The following is an 18,972-nucleotide window of genomic DNA, read 5'->3' on the forward strand; positions in this document are numbered from 1 at the left end:
AATTGAGATTATGATCCTTAAAAGTTGCCCCATAATTATAAACATATAGATCCTAGGACAGCATTATATCATAATCCCAAGGTAACCCCTTTTGGGGTAATCTGACATATGCCACATGGTTATATGGTTGAAAAAGGAGGAGGAAGAGAAAAACAAAGGAAAGGATGAAAAGAGAGGGGAGACGGAGAAGAAAGATAGAGATAGAGAGACAGAGAGAAAGGCTTTTTAGTTGGCTCCTTTTCCAGGATCTACATACTCTGGCTGGATCTGCTATGATGGGAGAGTCATGAGATTGCTGTTTGATCAAAGAATCTCAGGGTTGCAAGGCCATTTTGTACCCTCCGCAACATACATATAGGGACTTGAACTTTGCTTTAGAGATGGGGAATCCACTATCTCTTATCACTTCACTTTTAGATTGATCTAGTAATTAAGAAATGTTCTTTACAACTAAGCCTAAATCTACTTCCCTTTCATTTATTCCCATTGCTCTTAGTTCTGCCTTCTTGGTCCAAGTGAAACAAACTGAATGCTTCTTCCAGTGTCTGGTCTTTCAAAGAACTTTATGTCATGTAAACACAGATGCAGAATGAAGTGAACGGAACCAAACCAATTTATCAATTAACAACATTTAAAGACAACGCTTTGAAAGACTTAAGCTCGATCAACACAATAATCATCCACAGTTCCAGAGGACTAATGATGAAACATGCTTTCCAACTCCTGATAGAAGTGCTGAACTCTAAGGGTAGGATCAAGATCCATATGTGTTTTTGGACATAGTCAAAGAAGGAATTTCTATTTCTTTTTCTTTTTTAAAGGAGAGGAAGAGATGGGAAAGTAAATTTTTTTGCTCATTGAAGATATAAAATAAAAAAAAATTAATATCATGATTCTACTTTGTCTTTTTTTGAGCTTTTTGAAATCTGCTCTCTAAAAATCTAATATGTTAGACTATTAAGGACCACACTTAAGTGTGAAAGGGCAAGTAGATTCTTGGAGGGGCCCCACAGCTGTGAATATAACACACTTGAAGAAATTGCAAATCAGTCTTTACTGATGCAGATGTTGCTTGTGAATTGGGGAATGAAATAAATTGGAGGCAAGACAGACCTGGAGAGAGGTCAGGGAATACAATTGCCTCTTAGTCTTCTTGTATAGTTATCATCCTCTCACATGAAAGGTTCGATTCTGCTGGTCAGAATTAGATCCCCAGCAGCCACTTGCAGGTGGCGCCTGTAACAAATGGCGCCCAACATGGGGCATAAGAAACACAAGAAACAAAGAAGCAGCAGCAGCAGCACTCAAGAACTGTTTGTAAGTAGGATCCTCCCAGAGAGTTTCTTCGGTAATCCATGGGGAAGGAAAGGGAGAACAGACCTGGTAAAACTTTTTCAGTCAGAATAATTAAAATGGGCCAACACATCAAAGGGTCAAGCCAAGAGACTGATGAGGGACTTATGAAAAATGCCTGTTCTGACTACAATCCTCTTCTTCATTTGTCAGAAAGTTTGCTTCCATGACATCTCACAAGATTCAACATCTGCTATAGTGTCTCATCCTGCAACCTTCCAGAAGAATAGGACAGAAAAGACTTTGATAGTGCTGTTTGCATTCCTCAGCATGCAGACTCAGATAACAGCCACTTCACTTGGACAAACTTATTGATCATGCTATTAGGGGGTGGGGGTGGAAATAATTGTGTTCCCATAAAACAAAAAATATGGAATTGTTAAGGACCATGCCTAAGTGTGAAGGAGCAGGTTTATTCTCTGAGGGTCCCCACAGTTGTGAATATAATACACTTGAAGGAATTGCAAATCAACCTTTATTGGTACAGATGTCTGTGAATTAGGGAATGAAATAAATTGGAAGCAATAGGGAAGAGGGGAGAGATCAGAGAATGCAACTGCCTCTCAGTCTCCTTGTATCACCATCATCCTCTCACATGAAGGGATCTATTCTGCTGCTCAGTATTAGATCTCTAGCAGCCATTAGCATGTGGCTCCTGTAACACCCAGCAGCCACTAACAAGTTGCTCCTGTAACATTTTCTACCAAAATTCTAAAGTAAAATGATCACTTCAGTTCAGAATAACTGTGCATTTCCTTTTTACCTCAATTTCATTTGGGTGACAATTGAGTCTTAAATATCATTTCTTTTAAAACATGAAATTATTGTCAAGGCATGCTGACAAATAATTAATTGTTCAACTTTAACCAGAGAGAGAATTCTAGCTTAAGTCCAGGAATGTGACATGTTTCCATTATGGGTTTGTATTCACATTTTGAGATTCCTCTATTTCTCTTTTTGTCCTGGTTATCTGTAGTATCCTTTTGTGACAATATTGGTCTTGTTGCTTTCTCTGTTAGTGTTTGTCCAATGTCCTACTATATGACACTTTTCTTCTTTGGTTCCTAGATTTCCTTATGAGAGTATCTTCTGAATATAACAACATCTGACTTTACATAGTGCTTTAATATTTGAAAAGTACACTAATACATATAATCTCACTTGTGCTTCACTAACAACCCTGTAAGTAAAGTGCTGCAATTATTATTTATCTTTTAGATAAGTAATCTGAAATTTACAGAGGCTAATTATAATTACTAGAAAACTTCTGAAAAGATTTGAACCAATGTCTTTTTTTCTTCTTAATGTTGTTTTATTTTTCTATATATATATGTAAAGATAGTTTTCTACATTCATTTTGGTAAGACTTTGTGTTTCAAATTTTTCTCCCTCCTTCCCTTATCTCCCCCTTTCCCAAGACAAGTAATCCGATATAGATTAAATATGTTCAATCCTTTTAAACATATTTTCATATTTGTCATGTTGTGAAAAAAAATCAGACCAAAAGGGGAAAAAAAAAAACTATGAGAAAAAACAAACAAAAAAGGGTGAAAAATATGCTTTGATTCACATTCAATCTTCATACTGAACCAAAGCCTTTCTGATCTTAAAACAGTACTCTTATTCTCTAGTTGATAAATGGTCAAAGTAAATCATCTCTAGTTATGTGAAAAGGTGCTCTAAATCATTATTGATCAGAGAAATGCAAATTAAGGCAACTCTGGGATACCACTATACACCTCTCAGATTGGCTAAGATGACAGGAAAAGGTAATGCTGAATGTTGGAGGGGATGTGGGAAAACTGGGACACTGATGCACTGTTGTTGGAACTGTGAATAGATCCAAGCATTCTAGAGAACAATTTGGAACTATGCTCAAAAAGTTATCAAACTGTACATACCCTTTGATCTAGCAGTGTTTCTACTGAGCTTATATCCCAAAGAGATCTTAAAGGAGGAAAAGGGACCCACATGTGCAAAAATGTTTGTGTCAGCCCTTTTTGTAGTAGCAAAAAACTGGAAATTGAATGAATGCCCATCAGTTGGAGAATGGCTGAATAAATTGTGGTATATGAATGTTATGAGATATTATTGTTCTATAAGAAATGACCAGCAGGATGATTTCAGAGAGGCCTGGAGAGACCTGATGAAAAGTAAAGTGAACAGAAGCAGGAGATCATTATACATAGCAACAAGATTATATGAAGATCAATTTGGATGGACATAGCTCTCTTCAAAAGTGAGATGATTCAGACCAGTTCCAATGATCTTGTGATCAAAAGAGCCATCTACACCCAGAGAGAGGACTGTGGGAAGTGAGTGTGGTTCACAACATAGCATTATCACTCTTTTTGTTGTTGTTTGCTTGCATTTTATTTTCTTACTCATTTTCTTTTCTGGTTTGATTTGATTTTTCTTGTACAGTAAAATACTTGTATAAATATGTATGTACATATTAGATTTAACATATATTTCTACCATGTTTAACATATATTGAACTACTTGCCTTCTGGAGGAGGAGGGTGGGAGAAAGGAGGGAAAAACTGGAACACAAGGCTTTGCAAGGGCCTATGTTGCAGAATTATGCATGCGTATGTTTTTCTTTTTCTTTCTTTCTTTTCTTTTTTTTTTTTGCTGAGGCATTTGGGTTTAGTGACTTGCCCAGGGTCACACAACTAGGAAGTGTTAAGTATTTGAGGCCAGATTTGAACTCAGGTCTTTCTGACTTCAGGGCTGGTTCTTTATCCACTGTGTCACCAGCTGCCCCCATGCACATGTTTTGAAAAATAAAAACGTTTAATAAAAAAAACCCAGCACTTTTTTCATAATGCCATACTGACTTATCACATATATTGCTTTTTCTCTCCTCTTCTCCCTTCCCTGCTACTTTCTTGTTGAATCCTTTCTTGAATTTTATCTCCTGTAAATTTCTGGTCTTCTCTTCTTCCTACAGTGTAATTATTCAATATGATACCTAGTTTGATGGACAGTTTTCCATCAAATTGTCCACTTAGGTAGTTTTCTTTTTCTTCTTTCAGTGTAGAGCCCTTTTGATTAAGTTTGCAAGGCTCCAGACAAATCTGACCTTGTTAGACATACAGCATTCTTGACTCTATTTAAAACTGTGGTCCAGAGGTCTAAACAGAGGAGGGCTGTGCCTTATTATGGCCTTTTTCCAATTAGCCAGAAGGCAAAACAGTGTCAACTGATAATGATGATATTAGGAACCTCTTAACACAACACAAAACAACCAAGGGACAAAATGTGTGGTAAAGACGATTAGGGATATGGGCAGTCACTGAGAAAGAGGAAATATCACTGTGAAAGGGACTGGATATTTGTGTTGGCTGGTTAGATCATTCTCTTTCCAATAAGGAAGCCTACCTGAAAAAATCTAATTAAGATCAGGTTATGTGGTGAAAACAGAACCTGGGGAAAGGAAATTGGATTTCCTTTAGGGTATATTTTCATCAAGTGCCTGGTGAAGCATCTTACTCCACTATAGGGTTATATCTGCCAAACATACTATATATTTGTGTTGGCCAGCCAGGCGCTGTCCTTGGGCAGTACTGGAAAAACATCTACAAAATCTTACTTTCCAGTCTCTATGGTAACCATCACCCTTCAGGCTTTTACTGGTCAGTACAATCTCACCCTTCTTCAGTTCACCACACTTTCCAATTCCCAAATTCACTATCTCAGGAGGAGGCTGCTTATAAATCCCTCTAACTCCTTGTCTCCCAAATTGTATTTTAGGGTGGGTAACTTCTAGGATGGTTTCTTGGGAACAGCAACTTTATATGAGGTATGTGGACTCTAGTATAATGATAACTAATAATCATGGCATTTATATAGAACTTTAAGGTTTACAAGGTAATTTACACATATTTTCTCATTTGAGCTCCATAACAACCCTTTAAGATAGGTAGGAGAATGTTGGTAAATGTTTAACTCTTAATTTGAAAAGTAGGACACATTTTAAAAGTTTAATTAGTATTGTTAAAATTTTTTCCATCACTTTGTTAAGTCTAGACAATCAACAAAACAATAAATCAAACCCTAATTTATAGCATTTGCCAATATCTGAGGCATAAATGCTTACACTGAAAATTTAACAATTGACTCTGAGAGCCTATTTGAGCTGGTTTAGGACCCTCTTGGAGGAAGGTGCTGTGATTATACATATTTTACAAATGAGGAAAATAAATCTAGTATGTTAGGCTCAAAGTAGATTTCATTCCTTTGTAATTCTTGGGATCCAAAGCATCCAATGAATATGTGTTAAGCATTTTCTATGTGCAAAGCAATAGATAGGTGTGGAATTAGGAAAATTCTGATTTAAGTCCAATTTATGACATACTGTGGTATGACCACAGGGAAGAAAATCATTTAATCTCTCAGTATCCCCAGACAGTTTTGTGAGATGAGGGTTTGCAGAGGACATGCCATATTTATAGTTTCTCACAGTGATGAAATTAGAGGTCCAGGGGAAAAAAAGTGTAAAGCCACATATGAAAGGCAAGAGGAAAAACAGCTTTTACCCACAAGGAGCTTACATTTTACTTTGCAATTATAGTTCTGCAGCCAAATGTAAATTTAAAGTTCAATACTGAGCCCTTCTTACTTTACATGTTAAAAAAAACCCTAGCAAGTAGCACCACTGGCCAATTGCACATAGAAGATTTATCTAGAGAGTAAAATTGGCTCTCACTTAATGAGATTAAATTCTCTACTGACTGTGTCTTTAAACTTCCTTGTGTGCATTTTCTGCACCCTCAAAGACATCAGTAGGACTGAAATGCAACTAAAATCCCTAAGCCAAAAACCTGAGAAAATAAGGCAATTGTCCCTACCCCTGGCTGCTTGCCTGGAATGCAAGCTCCTATCTTCAGAAGGCCTGCCAATGCTAAGGTGAAGGAACTGTTGTCTCCCTTCAAGAAATGACATTCTAAAGAATAGGAGGTGAGTGCTTATTTTAGGGTCTTGTAGATTGGAAGAAGCCTCACATATGTTAAGAAGAGATTGGGAAGAATTAATAAAAGTGTTTAAAAGCTTATGGTTAAAAACTGTGTGTGCGATTTCACCATAGAAAGAAACTCACCTGTGCTATTGACTTATTGACATAGGGAAATTGGCTTATATTATAGAGAAGATCCAGTGTAGAGTCCAAATTGGAAAGGGAGTCTCTGTGAATGGTGATTAGATTAGATAAGTCATTTATTAAGGTTTAGTACATGGCCATTATTGGGCTAATGTGGAAAATATTTTAAATTGATCATTTATTAATATTATTTGAAACTAGCTTCATATGACTAGAAATTGTCTAACTCAAAAACTTCATTGTAAAGGTTAGGTTGACCTCAGAGAAGCCAGGAAAGCCAGATGGCTTCAGGGAATGCTCAAGATTCCACCCAGGACTTTTTTCAGGAACACTCAATGCTTGTGTTTTGGGTTCCCTAAATAAGACTGACTTATCTGCTGATATAGGGGTAGCCAAGTAGCACAGTGGAAAGAGTGCTGGCCCTGGAGTCAGAAAGACTCATCTTTCTGAGTCCAAACATGGCTTCAGACACTTACCAGCTGGGTGACCCTGAGCAAGGTACTTCACCCTGTTTGCCTCAGTTTCCTCATATGTAAAATGAAGCAGAGAAGGCAATGGCAAGCCACTCAGAACTGAAATGACTGAACAGCACCTGCTGATATACACCTCAAATTGCCTTTCTCTGCAGGCTACTTTACCTTGAAGCCGATCAGGCAAATGTCCTTTGGCCCTTCTCTGAGCCCTATATAATGTAACCTCACAGAGAACTACAACTTTCTTCATGCTTTCTCTTTTTTCCAAATAAATTTCTAAAATTATTTGAAATTTTGTGGTTCATTCTTATGTCTAACAACAAGCACCAAGAATATAAATAGCACATAAACAAAAAGAAAGAATCTGTCCTCAAACAGCTTATATTTTAATGGGAGAAGATGGCACATAAAACAAAGCTAGAAAGGATGGGATGGGAAAGATACCTGCATGGTGCACAACCAGATTAGAAATGAGCGGGGTTGGTGTGGATATTTCCTGAAATGATGGCTTCATGGAGGGATTTATCAGTTCAAAGAGGAAAAAAAAAAGAAAGGAAAGGGAAGTAAAGGGATGTATTAAATGCCCAGGCTTTGCAAATATTATCTCATTTTATCCTCTTGACAATGCTGGGAGGTAGGTGCACTACTATCATTCCCATTTTATGTTTGAACAATGAGGCAATGAGGCAGATTGAGGGTAAGGGGACTTGTCTAGAATCACATAATTACTAAGTTGCTGAGGTTGGATCTGAATTCAGGTTTTCCTCTCCCCAAGATTATTGCTTTACCACCTAGCTGTAGGAGGGGAGGCATTAGAATTAGGTTTATCAGTCTATTCTGAAATAGAAAAGTATTATGGAAAATTGGTGACAAAGTCAGATGAGGTCCTCTAAGTGCTTGGTTTTATGCCTAATATTGTGATCCTGGCATTAAGCTCTGGATCACTTCAGGGCCTCCTGGAAACAAATAATTCCTAAGACTCTGGTCCAATTAACCACAAAGAAGACTATAGGATCAAGGACACTTAATACCCAAATTTTGATAGTTTGGAAAAACAACCTATAGAGCCTATCAGCATGTCTTTCTCTCTCTCTCTCTTTAATAAAGCTTTGCATTTTCAAAACATATGTAGGGATAATTTTTCAACATTGACCCTTGCATAGCTTTGTGTTTCAAATTTCCTCCTCTTTCCCCCTACCCCCTCCTCTGGCAAGTAATCGAATATATATGTTAAATGTTAAAATATATGTTAAATCCAATATGTATAAATGTATTTATACACTTCTCTTGCTGCACAAGAGAAATCATATCAAAAAAAGAAAACAAATGAATAAGAAAACAAAATGCAAGCGAACAACAGCAAAAAGAGTGAGAATGATGTGTTGTGATCCACATTCAGTTCCCACAGTCCTCTCTCTGGGTATAGATGGATCTCTCCATCACAAGGTCATTGGAACTGGCATCAATCATCTCATTGTTGGAAAGAGTCATGTTCATCAGAAATGATCATAGTATAATCTTGTTGCCATGTACAATGATCTCCTGGTTCTGCTCACTTTATTTAGCATCAGTTCATGTAAGTCTCTCCAGGCCTCTCTGAAATCATCTTCCTCATCATTTATTATAGAACAATAATATTTCATAAAATTCAACCATTCTCCAACTGATGGGCATCTACTTAATTTCCAGTTCCTTGCCACTACAAAAAGGGCTGCCACAAACATTTTTGCACATATGGATCCCTTTTCTTCCTTTAGGATCTCTTTGGGATATAGGCTCAACAGAAAACAGAGTGTATATCTCAACATAAAATTCCAATGAACAACAAATTAGGCCCATAGTTAAACAGGAGCAGAAAAGTGGATTGGATTGCTTTTGTTTTATTTTTATTTAGCATCTTATTTTTCCCCAGTTACACGTAAAGAGTTTTTTATATTTGTATTTAAAACTTTGAATTCCAGATTCTTTCCCTCCCTCCTTCCCCCATTCTCTCACTGAGAATGTAAGCAATTTAATATAGGTTTTACATGTGTAGTCATGCAAAACATTTCCACAATAGTCATATTGTGAAAGAAAACAGAGGAAAAAACCCAACCTCAAGAAAAATAAAATAAAAAAATATTATGTTTCAATCTGCATTCAGACACCATCAATTATTTCTCTGGGTATAGATAGTATTTTTCATTCTAATTCCTTCAGAGTTATCTTGGATTACTGTATTACTAAGAATAGTTCTGTCATTCATAGCTGATCATATTACAATATTACTGTTACTTTGTACACAGTTCACTTCATTTTGCATCAACACATGGAAGTCTTTCCAGGTTTTTCTGAGAGCATCCTGCTCATCATTTCTTATTATCGAACAAAAGTATTGTTGGATTGCTTTCGAAAAATTGCAAAACTCGTAAGACCTCAAATTTCTCCTAGAAACAAAGATCCATCTTTTATATATAGTACCATCTTTGTATGGGTATTATATGGTTGCAAACCTTGAAACACAATAGTCTCCAAAGAAGTGAAAATGGAAGATCATCCCATGGGCAATGGAAAGAATAATGGGTCTGAGCAGGTTGCAACATGTGACAGTGATCAAGTTCCATATTTATAGAAATATGCTTAGCTAAGATTTGTGTGGGTGGAGTATACTCAGAGGTAAATTGGGATGTGAAGCCCTGAGGGACTCAATGGTGGGCTTGATTTTTTTTATTACATTTAATCAGAGATTAACAAGGGTCACTGAAATGTTTGTTAATTTTGTTATACAATTAATCGTTGTATACAGTACTCTCTCTGATGTGTATATAGTTTTAGAGTTTCAGAAGTCAGCACATTAGACCTACTACTTGGCAAAATCTGCTTTTGCTTGTGGGAGATGAAGAAACTTTCCTAGTCGTAGGGAGACAAAGGAACAAGGGGCAACAATCACATCATTACCTTAGGCTACATGCCCAGGGGAATCCTAGCAGGGCTCAGAACTGCAGCAGTTGTTCCGAAGAGACAAAAGTTCTACGCAGAAGGAGGGAATAATCGTCAGTAACAAGTCTAGGACTATTCCCCCAGGACCAGAGACCCCTTGGTGAGGATTGAACCCAGCCACCCCTAGTGATCCAATTTCACTGGGGGAATTCTTAGGGTTGGGTTAATCATTGTTGCTGTGATTTACCAGAAAAAGAGGCTTTGCCTTTAGGGGACCCCTTTCCTATTAGTCAGACATCCCAGAGAATATCTTTAGATTAGAATAATTACAAATTCAATTCAATAAACATTTATTAATTACCTACTGTGTGCTTGCTAGGCCCTGGGGAAACAAATTAAAGATGGCTCCAATCCTAAAGGAATTTACTTTCTACAGAACTGAGAAGGAAATTCTTACTGGAATTATCTTCACCTCTTCACTCTCCCTTGTTCTCCACATTCAGCCAAATTCTGCTCTTACTATCCTCTCAGCATTTTTGCGTCTTTTTAATTAATCCCTTCCTCTCTATTCACATAGCTAACATCCTAGATTTTATGGTCTCCTATCTCTGTCTTTGTTTCTAAGATCTGTCTCTCCAAGTCTCCGTTTCTCTCCGTCTCTTGATGTTTGTCTCTTTGTGTCTATCTTTCCATCTGTCTCAGTCTCTCTAGCTTTTTCTCTCTGTTGATCTAATTGCTTCTTAATTGATCTCCCTGCATACAAACTCTTCCCCCTTCACTCTAACCAAATTGATATTCCTGAAGCACAGGTCCGACTGTGTCAATACCCTGCTCAAGAAATATCAACGACTCCCAGCTGTCTGTAAGATGAAATAAAACTCCTCTGCCTGGCATTTCAAGCCACATTCTGGTTTCAGTTAGCTTTCCAGACCTATCATTCCTTACCTGACCTTACATGCTCTCTGTGCCTTGCAGACTGGTTTATTTGATGTTGCTTGTGTACAATAGTCCCATTTCTTGTCTTCCTAGCTTTACATGCCTGGAATATTCTCCCTCCTCAAGGAACCACTAGTTTCTTTCTAAATACAACTTAAAAGTACTGCCTCTAAAAGAGCTTTCCCGATTCCTTACCACCCAACCCCTTAAAATGCTTTTCTCAGACCATTTATACATGTTTTGTATTTACTTATCTGTATAGGTTTCTTTAAAAGTTTTAATATCCTTTGTTTTTTATATTACAAATAACAAGTCTTTTCTTGTAACAAAGAAGAAAAATAATTAAACAAAACCAATATTATACTGGGGAATATGGGTAACTATAGCTTCTCACCCCTCTGACAAAAGGAAAGTTTCTTTTCCTCATGTCTTTTTTAGAGTTAATTTTCGTCATTGTCATACTAGAATATTTTGTTGGGTTTTCTTTTTCTTTTTCTCTTCTTTACATTGGGATCATTTTGTATAGTTTTTCTGCTTACTTCTCTCTGTTTTAGTTTGTCTCCCTATATTTCTTTGACTTCCTCATAGTGTCCATTTCTTAAGATAACATATTATAATAATGTTAATTGAAGGACCTCAACTTTATTTCTAGTTTTGTTTTGTTTTTTGCTGAGGCAGTTGGGGTTAAGTGACTTGCCCAGGGTCACACAGCTAGGACCTGTTAAGTGTCTGAGGTCAGATTTGAACTCAGGTCCTCCTGACTTCAGGGCTGGGGCTCTATCCACTGTGCCACCTAGCTGCTCCTTAGTCTAGCTTCTTGCTACCACAAAAAGTACTACTATAAATATGGTATCCTTTCACTCTCTTTCTTTTTCATCCTTTCACTCTTACTTTTCTCCTTCCTTTCCTCCTCTCTCCTTTTTCTTTTTTCCTTCTTCCTTTTCCCTCTTTTCCTTTCCCTTCTTCCTTCTTTTTTTTCCCCTCCCTCCCTCTCTTTCTTCCTGTCTTTCTTTACTTCCTTGACTGTGTTACTAGCTGTGAGATCTCTTGGTCAAAGGGAATAAATATATTGCTTATTTTCTTTGCATAATTTCAAATTGTTTCCCAAGGACTGGAGGGATCAGAAACATTTCTCCAAGAGGAGGTGGTAGATGAGCTAAACCTAGAAGAATATAAGACAGGATCTCAGAGACACGTGTGGAAGGAGTATATTTCAGGCAGGCATATGTGCACACTCAAAAGTGTTTAGAGAGAAGATAGAACATTGAGCATGGAGAATAATGAATGGTCTAGTTTAACAGGATGGAAAGTGTGTGAAGGGCAATAATGTGAAATAAGGCTAGAAAGCAAGATGAGATGTGGATTACAGAGGGTCTTATGTGTCAATATGAGTTTATTTTATTCTGGAAAAAATAGGGAATCACAAAGTTTGTGAGCAGAGGAACAATATGATCTCTGAGCGTGCCTCAGGAAACTTATTTTCTCAAGAATTGTGAAAAATGGATTGGAGAGGATTGAAAGAAAAGAAATTTTAAAAAAATTAGATTATTTCCATAGATCTGGTGAGAAGAGATGGAGGGCCTGAAATTAGAAGATTGGGAAGGAAGAGGGACAGATTAGAGGACAATTGCTGAAGTAGAACTTATAAGACATACTAACTGATTGAATATGGGAGGATGTTGGTGAAGGAGAATGAAGAGTTGATGAAACTGGGAAACTGGTAGGACTATGTACCCCCAACAGAAATAGGAAAGTTTTGTAATGCCAAAGAAACTGAGCAAGACAGAGGTTAGAGACCAATTCAGTAGTTTATTAAATGGAGAGAAATACTGGGACCAAATGGATCTTGGTCCCAGGGCTGGAGGAAACTATCATTTTAAAGACTCTTTGAGATGATAGTCTCGTCCAGCCCTGAATATTGGGACAGCAAGCTTTTTTATAGGATAACAAGGACAGTGACATAATAGGGGAGGTACCGAAGAGGAGATATTGGTGGGGGAGGCCCCTAGGATGACACAATGGAGGGATGTTACTGATATTCTAATGATATCCAAAATGGATAAACCTTTATCCTGTCAAACATTAAAGGAATGTCTATAACCTAAAGATATAAAAGTTTTATCTCATCAACCATTTAAGAGGAATGATTATAGCTGGGGTTTTGGAGCAGAGCAACTGAGGTAGACCTTTATCTCATCAAACATTAAGAGGGAAAGATTATAACCTGAGGCAGAATAATTAAATAGGACAATTGGAGAAACTGGGTCACTTAAAGGGAACTTTGGCACAACAGTTTGGAGAAATTGTGAGTTTAGAATGTAAATGAATGAATGAAAAACATTTATTAAGTGCTTACAATGTGCCAAATGCTGTGCTAAACTGGGAATAGAAATATAAAAGTGGGGACTGTCTTTCCTTTCAAAGAACCATTTCTAATTAGGGAGAAACAACCCACATAGGAGAGTGGTAGTTAGGGAAAGATACTATGGTTTGCAAACTTGCTGTGATGATGCTTGGAACCGTAGAGGAGGAGATACTCTTTTCAGTATCTATTATTATGGCTCTGGAATTAGAGGGTGGAGATGGGGTGGGTGGAGAAATGAACATGCTATGGGGAAGATGGCAGGGGAATAAAGTGAAACATGGAAAAAGATAATCAACATAGTTTTGGACAAGTTGAATTTGAAGGGATTATGGGGCTTTCAGTTGGTGCACAGGACTGGAGGGTCAAAAGAGAAAGAGACCAGTTCTAGATACATAGATTTACAATCTAACAGTGATAATTGAACTGATGGGGAATAGAAGTCACCAAAAGAGAAAGTATATACAAAGAAGTGAAGTATCCAGGACAGTCTTGGTAAATGCCTTTTCCATTTAAGATTGCAGGAAGTACTGATGATTTAGCAAAGGAGAATGAGAACATCTGGTCAGAGCAATAGGAAGAAAATCATAATCTTCAGCCATTTCAGTGAGTTATTCTGATAAGAAGGTAAAGAACCTAGTTTTACCCCCCAAAAAGATAGGGAAGAGAAGTATAGAACCCCAAGGATACCTTGGCTGTGCTGAGGTGAAGGGCAGCTTCTCTAGGGGACTCAATAATTTCCTATTTCCTATCCTCTCATTCTACTTCCTGCTATGGTTTTACAGACTAATTTATCTAGTGTTGAGGCTCTTGGAGGTATATCTATTGTACACCTACCTTCCTGTTTGCCTCCAGCTTTCCCCTGTTCCCACTTTTGGGTGCTTTTCTCTATGCCTTCATGAACTGTATATTTTTTTGGGGGGAGGTTCTATTGCTTTATATATTCCTGGCCTATCTGACACTTTGGGAAAACCCCTTTTAAGTCCCATAATTATGGGAAGGTACTAGAATAGTTAAATATTTTGGGGTAGAGGGGCTGTACTCTATCTTTTTATAATCCTGTGACTTCCTCTGATAATAGGGATTAAGAGCTGGAAGGGCTGATTAGCCTGTCTGATCCTTTCATTTTTAGGGTAAGAAGGATGTCAAACTCACATGGTCAATAAAATAAAATGCAGACCTGGGGCTGAATCCAGGCCTTTTTACTCTCAGCTTTAGGCTCTCTCTACTATCCCATCAATAAGTATTGTTTGAAAACTTGGAAACAGGAGATGAGCAGACATTGTTTGGAGGGGGCCAGTCCTGAACTAGTTTGCCATTTTGTCCTGTCAGAAGTTAAATAAGTGGCCTAAATCTGGGGTAGCATCCCTGGGCCTAGGGAGTCACATAGCCTCCAGGGGAGGCTGCAAAACTTTCTAGCAGGGCCTGATAAGGGAAAGAACTGCTGGTGGAGTACCCTAATCAGATGCACGTTCTCATCTGGAAATGATTTGCTTCTTAAGGATAGATAGAAGCCATTCCGATCATTTGGATTGGTTCCTAATTCCTGAGCTGGGCCCCTGCTTCAGTGTTTAAGATTCCTCCCTAATTTGTTGGGCTTTTCCCTTTCTGCATTGTAAATAACAAAACTTAACTTTGCTGGACTAGACCAGAACCCTTTAAACCAAGCTTTGAAGTCTGAAGCTTTGTAATGCATGAGCCTGCTGAAGTGCCTCAGCTCTTTTGCCAGTTTTAACCAATGCACAGTAATCAATTTTCATATCAAAGGGTGAGTGCCTGGGACTGGGGACTGGATAGGTTGCTTAGCTCTGGGTTCCAGGATGCAGAAAAGTGTAGAACATCTGTGCTGGCTTCCCAGTTCCCTTAGACATTACCCATTTCTCTTTCCATTCTTGTCTCTGCCCTCCCTCCATTGCCTTTGGGGCAATTTTACAAGCCAGCCCTGATACTGAAATACAAATGCGTTTTTATTTATTTATTTATTTTATTTTTTATTTTTTTAAAGGAAGACTCTTGAAGGGAATAAAGAGCCTGGTTTTTCTATTTTCCCTCACTGAAAACAAACAACTTTTACATTCAAATTCACCCATTATTTGATGGTTATTTTCAATAGTTTCAACTAATTGCTGGTTAAAAAAAAATTTTTTTTTTAAATTTAGAAAGGTTTGTGGAAGCATTTTAGTGTAAAGCAACACCATTGCCTTGGGGTGTTGAGCCAAAATAAAATCAGCTTTTAATGGCCAATCAAAGAGGTCTGGTTATTTTTATATAAGAGAGTCATACACTATCAGTGGAATCAGCCAGCCCAGTGAGAGAGTGGCTGTTTTGGGGCTCCCAGCATCAATAAGAAGTCTTCCATGGTTCTCAAATGGACTTGAAGACATGGGTGACCTTGAATACTGAGGGTTCTGTGAAAGGGATTTGACAGAAACCAAATGCTCCCTAGATAACATATCCTGGAAATAAACAAAAAGGCTGTAGAAATTAAACAGGGAAGCTGATAAAAGACAGAAAAGATCCCTAGGGGAAATGGATTTTTTAAGAAAGTCATTTGGATTTGTGACATATTAAAAAGATACAGTGTAGACCTGTCTACTTGGGAAATAGATAAATTAAAGCACTGTGTTTCATCTCAGAAACTCATCATGGAGAGCATAGCTGTATAGCAATTGCTCCCAAATGCTTTTACTGTTACTAGAGTTTATTAAAAAATAAATCAGGGATCCACTGGGACTGTGGGAGAGTCCCCCAGTGGGATGGGTATGCGTGTGAAATTCACTGGAATTGATTTCTCAAATCATAAAATTTTCAGCTGGACTATATCTGAAAGACCATCTAGTCACCCTCTCCCCCCCACAACCTTCCATCAATTTTCAGAAAGAAAGTTGAGATCCAGATACTCTGGGCTGTTTCCCTAAGGTCAGTCAGTGTGGAGATGAAGCTCAGTCTAGGATGGGGATTTTAGAGGTCAAGGTGAAGTAAATTATTTGAGGTTATATCTTCAAACCTTGTAGTCTGACTTTCAAAGCCAATATTGTCTCTTTAGTCCAGATCTCCTATGATTTCTAGTTCAGTGGTCTTTTTACTGAATTTTCTAGTTCACAGTACTCTTTTTCATATAGTCAGGAAATTAAGGATTGAAATTTTACATTTCTTAATAAAATTTATTACTTAAGGGGAAACGTCAACAGAAAGTTTACCCCTTATATGCTGGTTTGGAATTTGGTGGAATAATTTTAAAATTATGTTAAATTATGTTGATTCACTGATTTTATTGAAGATAAATGATACCTTTTAGAATTAATGTATTTACTTACTATATAACATGTAAACATCTTGTAATTGAGAGATTTCCATGAAATTTTTGATGACTACTCCAATTCTTAGTACTTAAGTAGTCCTCTCTTTTTTCTTGTTAAAAAAAAAATTCTATTTCCAAAAGGGCTGTGAAAAATAAGAATCTGGGGGAAAACTATGGAGGAGATAAAGAGATCAAAAAGGCTTAAAGAAGCAAGCAAGATGAGTTTGTTTTTATTTTGTTTAAATGAATTTACACATTTAAAAACAAGTTGTAAATAATTTGATGTTTATAGCTTTATAAACTTTTTTTTGTTTGTTTTTTCTCCCTTCACTTTGTTTGTTTACTTGAATATTTTTGATGATGGTTACTAAGTTTATAATTTTAAAAACCATCCTAAAAAGGACTTGGAACAATGAAATAAATGTTGGTTCTAAAAGCATTCAACAGGAAATGAGAAATGATTGCTTTAAATGAGTGGCTAAAAATTGTGTACAAGCATTATAAATATTTTCAAAAATCCACTGACAGGCTATAACCAGAACCCAACATTTTTTAAGCATTCCAAGCTAACCATCTCATTCAGTTCCCACTCTAGAGTAACTATGCTTCAGCACAGTGTTCCTGCATGACTCCCCAACAGTAAAAAAAAAAAAAAAAAAAAAAAAAAGCTTTTGGGATTGCTTTCATGGGCTAGTCTAGGCTGCTGCTTCAGACTGTGGTGTGGCATCTTGAGTGCTAGTCTTATTCTGCTTAGAGAACTGTCCTTAAAAGGAAATTGGACTAGGGAAATAGAGTGAAAGATAATAAGGATGAAGAGCTGGTGAGGAAGGATGTACCATTTGTCCAAAGAGCACCAGATCTGTACTTCCATGACCAAAATCCAGTTCTGCCACTTATTACCCAGTTGACTTGGGGCAACTTATTCAAACTCTTTGAGCCTCAGTTTTTAAAAATTATTCAGATTATAGGGTTGGACTAGATCAGAAGTCTTTGGTCTGTTAACTTTGGGAAAAATTATCTTTCATCTATCTATCTATCTACCCATTCATCCATCAATCCATCTATCCGTCAATACAGAGAAAGGGAGAAAAAGAGCAAGAAAGAAAAAGGGAGAGAGAAAGAGAGAGAGAGAGAGAGAGAGAGAGAGATAAAGAGAGAGGGAGAAAGAGAAAGAGAGATAAAGAAAGAGAGAGAGAGAATGAAAGAGGGAGAGAAAGAAAGAGAGAACTGTATTCTAATGTAATAGGTTTCCTTTACAAGCCTCTGTATTTTATTTTATGATTTAAAATTCTGATTCTGAGACGATCCATTGATTTTACCACTCTATAGAAGGATCTAGGGCACAAAAAATTTTAAGAAGCCTTAGATTAGATGATTTAAAATCTCTTCCAGTTTTAAATCTATGATTTTAAATCGAAGCCAAGGTCTTTCTGCATTCAGACAACAGTATGGGAAAAGAAGATCGAGCCAGCAACATTTGCCAGGAGTCAAGGAACTATGAGCAATACAAGAGGTTTTGAGGGGAGGCTATAAGGTTGCAATACTATATATAGAAGATACTTGTTTGCCAAAGAAATTCTAGGAATCACCTGCTTTTCTTTTTAAAAAATGATTTTATTTGTTGAGACAATCAGGGTTAAGTGGCTTGCCAAGGGTCATACAATTAGTAAATGTCAAATGTTTGAGGCTGGATTTAAATTCAGGTTGTCCTGACTCCAGGGCCAGTACGCTATCCACCACACCGCCTAGCTGCCCCAAACCATCTGCTTTTCAAAGCCTATTTCACTCATGTAGCACTGATAGACCAAATTTTCTTCTTTTTGTCATCATCATTATGCTGGAAGATAGGAGCTATTCTTCCAAATACTTGTTTGATTTGATTCATTGATCCCTTTTCTCCCCACTGAAGAACCAGACTATTTTGCTCCCTGCCTGCAGCCACCATCAGATGTCCAGGTTATCTTTTGACTCATTTTTCTCAGCTCACTTATAGTAGAGAAATCTCTCATTGATGTCCTATACCTGTGCTTTTGTGACATAGAGGTTAACTCTGTGTCATTAGAGTGCAGTCTCTAGTAGGTCCTTCCAAACTGGAGAGGCTTTCTGAGTAGGCTGGGTGACTTCTGTCATCCAAGGGCTAGGCAGTCTTGCTAAATTTGGACAGACCCACCCATAATCAGAAGAGTGGTCACCAGGTGATAAATTTTGGGAGCATTACAATTCATGAAAACTGTCTTTTAAAGCATGAGTTATATCCCCCAAACTTATGATCTCTCTAATTTTTTAAAAGTTTTGCTGATAATTTTTAATTTTCATGTCAACCATTTATGGAAATATTTTTTCCTTCCTTAAAAATAAGCTCTCTTAAAATAAAGGAAAATGATTACATAAAATCACACAATACTGTGACCATGTCTGACAATGATCATAAGATGTTTTAACCTAGTAAACTCTCTGCTGAGAGGAGGGAGGCACATTTCACTTTCTGTTTTCAGGGACCATTATTGTTTTTTCAGTTGAACTTTCT

The 18,972-nt window shown here is 37.3% G+C and overlaps 1 long non-coding RNA gene across 1 annotated transcript in view; it reads right to left on the reverse strand.

The window, feature by feature from the left end:
- Positions 1 to 18,972, reverse strand: part of LOC127544152 (uncharacterized) — a 50,397-nt gene that overhangs the window by 512 nt on the left and 30,913 nt on the right. Inside the window, exon 2 of the long non-coding RNA XR_007949384.1 lies at positions 9,865 to 9,936. This is a non-coding gene — a long non-coding RNA (uncharacterized LOC127544152). The remainder of the gene's footprint in view (positions 1 to 9,864; positions 9,937 to 18,972) is intronic.

This window comes from Antechinus flavipes, chromosome 1, assembly GCF_016432865.1.
Source record: "Antechinus flavipes isolate AdamAnt ecotype Samford, QLD, Australia chromosome 1, AdamAnt_v2, whole genome shotgun sequence".
In the NCBI taxonomy this organism is placed as follows: Eukaryota; Metazoa; Chordata; class Mammalia; order Dasyuromorphia; family Dasyuridae; genus Antechinus; species Antechinus flavipes.